This window comes from Schistocerca cancellata, unplaced genomic scaffold, assembly GCF_023864275.1.
Source record: "Schistocerca cancellata isolate TAMUIC-IGC-003103 unplaced genomic scaffold, iqSchCanc2.1 HiC_scaffold_674, whole genome shotgun sequence".
Taxonomy (NCBI): domain Eukaryota; kingdom Metazoa; phylum Arthropoda; class Insecta; order Orthoptera; family Acrididae; genus Schistocerca; species Schistocerca cancellata.
The window spans coordinates 712,501-717,500 of NW_026046685.1; the positions used below are offsets into that span (position 1 = coordinate 712,501).

Sequence of the window (5,000 nt, forward strand, 5' to 3'; positions counted from 1 at the left end):
CCCCCCCAACAACACACTCTCTTACCACGTTGTGTACTGTAATCCAACCCATTTCGCACCTTAACCTAACCCATTTTGCACCTTAACCTAACCAAATTCGTAACGCAATTTGTACCGCAATGTAACCCAAGTTGTGCCTTAACCTAACCCAAGTTGTGCCTTAACCTAACCCAAGTTGTGCCTTAACCTAACCCAAGTTGTGCCTTAACCTAACCCAAGTTGTGCCTTAACCTAACCCAAGTTGTGCCTTAACCTAACCCAAGTTGTGCCTTAACCTAACCCAAGTTGTGCCTTAACCTAACCCAAGTTGTGCCTTAACCTAACCCAAGTTGTGCCTTAACCTAACCCAAGTTGTGCCTTAACCTAACCCAAGTTGTGCCTTAACCTAACCCAAGATGTGCCTTAACCTAACCCAAGTTGTGCCTTAACCTAACCCAAGTTGTGCCTTAACCTAACCCAAGTTGTGCCTTAACCTAACCCACGTTGTGCCTTAACCTAACCCACGTTGTGCCTTAACCTAACCCACGTTGTGCCTTAACCTAACCCACGTTGTGCCTTAACCTAACCCACGTTGTGCCTTAACCTAACCCACGTTGTGCCTTAACCTAACCCACGTTGTGCCTTAACCTAACCCACGTTGTGCCTTAACCTGCTCTGTAATTGGCATATGACACGTTACATTAATCTAGTGTTGTCTAACCACAACCCTCTGAATATAGTTCGCTACTCGCACCGCCCACCCTCTTGTGTATCGTTTCATGTTCAACACTTCGCAAGTGTTGCTTACTTTTGACATGCTCCCGCTGTACACTGTAATGTGGACGACTGCAGGATGTACATCGCCCCCCCCCCTCCCCCCTGCCTTCGCACGCTGGTCGTTCAGGTGCTTGCGTGTTCAATGCCCTTCGCAGCTGTTCACTGGCATTCGCATGTCGAAGCGCTCAGTCTACGTCGTGGTACGGCCTGTGTCCACTGTCCGCTGATGTCGTAAGCTTAACCCTCACATTGTACTGCACATAGGTCCGTATGTACTGAATGATACGCTGTGGCACATGTGTGACCGTACAACGACTGCGCCCAACAACAGCGAACCATACGGTCCAAATGTTGTGCACTCAGCCACGTGCCGTCTCCCCATAACAGCTACATTGCAGTGTGGTACGCCATAGAGACGTGTGGGAGTAACGGACGCCCTGGATGGCGATCAGCATGAGCCGTCTGTTGATGTAGTGGCGCGTGTATTCAAACGTAGTCGTCTCTTCTCACACAGTGTGATAGCATGGTGCACCGCGTTCCACATCTGCGACATGGTACAGATGCTGGTTGACAGTCGGTCTCGTAATGGACATCGCATACGTAGGGGGCCACCTCCCACGTGTTCTCTAGTCGTGCACATTTTGTTGCGTGTATGTGGGCAGACGTAGTGTGTCGTGACACCTAACAGACAGGTATGCAATAATCGTTGCATTTGCAAACTGGGATGGACGTCTACGTTTGCTGGTGACGTTACGCAAATGAACAACTGGTAAACCCATTGTGGTACGGTTGTTGTTGCTGGAGGTAAATCAGTAAGGGCAAATCTGTGTGTGAAGCGATACGCGGCGGTGGCTGGGTGGGACCGTCCCCGGCCGGTGAGGGGGGGCCGCCCGGCGTGCTGGCCGCGCGGTGCGTGGGCGCACGCGCTACAGCCGGCTGGTGGGGGCGCCCAGTGGCAGGCGCGCCGGCCGACGGACGCGGCAGGCGGCGCAGCTGCGCGCCGGGGCACCCTGCGCGCGGCGCCGGGCGGCCAAAGTGGGTCCTCGCGGGCCCGGTGCGAAGCGCGGTGGACATCTGCAGTGTGCTGGTCCGACTGAGGACTGTGTGCGTTGAGGATGCGCAGCCGCCCGGCACTCGGCGCCGCGACGCCGTCTGCTGCTCGGTCGCCCCAGCGGTTCTCGCTGGTGGTTTGTATCGCAGTTGTGCAGACGTGTTGGCACGTGCGCTGTGCTGGGAGAGTTCGCTTCGGCACCCACGTGGGGCCTTTGCCCTTCTGTGGCGCTGGCGTTGGAGCTGCCGGTCACCGTAGGTGGCGCGTGTTGTCTCCCGCCGGCAATGCCACGACAGCACGCTCCCGGGCCTCTGTCGGCAGCGGCAAGCTCAGTTGGGAGCACGGGTGGTCGCACCTAAAGCGTCTACTCGCCTAACTCCGGGCGATTGCGCCTCTCTCGAACCCGACCAAGTACTTAGGACGGCGCTGCGCGCCGCCGGGACCTGAGAGGGTTTCGAGGTGTATTGTGCAGGGGAGCTCAGCCTCCTCCTGTTTGCAGAATAATTGAGCGGACGCTTGCGTGTTCGCGCGGGCCCCTGGGACACACTCCCGGGCGGCCGGCTGCTCAGCTCTAGTTGACGCAGCTCCCTGGTTGATCCTGCCAGTAGTCATATGCTTGTCTCAAAGATTAAGCCATGCATGTCTCAGTACAAGCCGCATTAAGGTGAAACCGCGAATGGCTCATTAAATCAGTTATGGTTCCTTAGATCGTACCCACGTTACTTGGATAACTGTGGTAATTCTAGAGCTAATACATGCAAACAGAGTCCCGACCAGAGATGGAAGGGACGCTTTTATTAGATCAAAACCAATCGGTCGGCTCGTCCGGTCCGTTTGCCTTGGTGACTCTGAATAACTTTGGGCTGATCGCACGGTCCTCGTACCGGCGACGCATCTTTCAAATGTCTGCCTTATCAACTGTCGATGGTAGGTTCTGCGCCTACCATGGTTGTAACGGGTAACGGGGAATCAGGGTTCGATTCCGGAGAGGGAGCCTGAGAAACGGCTACCACATCCAAGGAAGGCAGCAGGCGCGCAAATTACCCACTCCCGGCACGGGGAGGTAGTGACGAAAAATAACGATACGGGACTCATCCGAGGCCCCGTAATCGGAATGAGTACACTTTAAATCCTTTAACGAGTATCTATTGGAGGGCAAGTCTGGTGCCAGCAGCCGCGGTAATTCCAGCTCCAATAGCGTATATTAAAGTTGTTGCGGTTAAAAAGCTCGTAGTTGGATTTGTGTCCCACGCTGTTGGTTCACCGCCCGTCGGTGTTTAACTGGCATGTATCGTGGGACGTCCTGCCGGTGGGGCGAGCCGAAGGCGTGCGACCGCCTCGTGCGTGTTCGTGCGTCCCGAGGCGGACCCCGTTGAAATCCTACCAAGGTGCTCTTTATTGAGTGTCTGGGTGGGCCGGCACGTTTACTTTGAACAAATTAGAGTGCTTAAAGCAGGCAAGCCCGCCTGAATACTGTGTGCATGGAATAATGGAATAGGACCTCGGTTCTATTTTGTTGGTTTTCGGAACCCGAGGTAATGATTAATAGGGACAGGCGGGGGCATTCGTATTGCGACGTTAGAGGTGAAATTCTTGGATCGTCGCAAGACGAACAGAAGCGAAAGCATTTGCCAAGTATGTTTTCATTAATCAAGAACGAAAGTTAGAGGTTCGAAGGCGATCAGATACCGCCCTAGTTCTAACCATAAACGATGCCAGCCAGCGATCCGCCGCAGTTCCTCCGATGACTCGGCGGGCAGCCTCCGGGAAACCAAAGCTTTTGGGTTCCGGGGGAAGTATGGTTGCAAAGCTGAAACTTAAAGGAATTGACGGAAGGGCACCACCAGGAGTGGAGCCTGCGGCTTAATTTGACTCAACACGGGAAACCTCACCAGGCCCGGACACCGGAAGGATTGACAGATTGATAGCTCTTTCTTGATTCGGTGGGTGGTGGTGCATGGCCGTTCTTAGTTGGTGGAGCGATTTGTCTGGTTAATTCCGATAACGAACGAGACTCTAGCCTGCTAACTAGTCGCGTGACATCCTTCGTGCTGTCAGCGATTACTTTTCTTCTTAGAGGGACAGGCGGCTTCTAGCCGCACGAGATTGAGTAATAACAGGTCTGTGATGCCCTTAGATGTTCTGGGCCGCACGCGCGCTACACTGAAGGAATCAGCGTGTCTTCCTAGGCCGAAAGGTCGGGGTAACCCGCTGAACCTCCTTCGTGCTAGGGATTGGGGCTTGCAATTGTTCCCCATGAACGAGGAATTCCCAGTAAGCGCGAGTCATAAGCTCGCGTTGATTACGTCCCTGCCCTTTGTACACACCGCCCGTCGCTACTACCGATTGAATGATTTAGTGAGGTCTTCGGACTGGTACGCGGCATCGACTCTGTCGTTGCCGATGCTACCGGAAAGATGACCAAACTTGATCATTTAGAGGAAGTAAAAGTCGTAACAAGGTTTCCGTAGGTGAACCTGCGGAAGGATCATTACCGACTAGACTGCATGTCTTTCGATGTGCGTGTCGTGTCGCGCAACACGCTACCTGTACGGCAGCAGCCGTGCGCCGCGTGCGGAACCACGCGTGCCTCTCAAAACTAACGGAAAAATGTTGTGTGGTACGAGCGCTGAAGCTCTGGAGCGGCTGGCCTGCGGCACCTGGCGCCTGGCGCCGGTTTTGAATGACTTTCGCCCGAGTGCCTGTCCGCTCCGGTGTGGAGCCGTACGACGCCCATCGGCCGTGAGGCCGTTGGACACAGAACGCTGGAACAGGGGCCGTCAAACGCCTCAGTCCCGCCTATGCAACTGTTTTGAAAGAGACAGTGGAAACTAAACAAAAAAGATCACCCAGGACGGTGGATCACTCGGCTCGTGGGTCGATGAAGAACGCAGCAAATTGCGCGTCGACATGTGAACTGCAGGACACATGAACATCGACGTTTCGAACGCACATTGCGGTCCATGGATTCCGTTCCCGGGCCACGTCTGGCTGAGGGTCGGCTACGTATACTGAAGCGCGCGGCGTTTGTCCCGCCTTCGGAGACCTGGGAGTGTCGTGGCCGCCTGTGGGGCCGGCCGCGTCTCCTTAAACGTGCGATGCGCGCCCGTCGCCTGGCGGTTCGCATACCGGTACTTTCTCGGTAGCGTGCACAGCCGGCTGGCGGTGTGGCGTGCGACACCTCGTACAACGA

At 55.2% G+C, this 5,000-nt stretch overlaps 3 non-coding genes across 3 annotated transcripts in view; all 3 read left to right on the top strand.

The window, feature by feature from the left end:
* Window positions 1–2,392: 2,392 nt before the first annotated feature.
* LOC126138948 (small subunit ribosomal RNA) lies at window positions 2,393–4,301 on the top strand. The gene has a single exon (XR_007528437.1). It is a non-coding gene; the product is annotated as a small subunit ribosomal RNA (ribosomal RNA).
* Window positions 4,302–4,653: 352 nt separating this feature from the next.
* LOC126138888 (5.8S ribosomal RNA) lies at window positions 4,654–4,808 on the top strand. Its single transcript, XR_007528384.1, has one exon. It is a non-coding gene; the product is annotated as a 5.8S ribosomal RNA (ribosomal RNA).
* A 189-nt stretch (window positions 4,809–4,997) lies between these two features.
* LOC126138980 (large subunit ribosomal RNA) overlaps window positions 4,998–5,000 on the top strand; it is a 4,222-nt gene continuing 4,219 nt past the window's right edge. The window contains exon 1 of the ribosomal RNA XR_007528466.1: window positions 4,998–5,000. This exon is cut by the window's right edge and continues 4,219 nt beyond it. This is a non-coding gene — a ribosomal RNA (large subunit ribosomal RNA).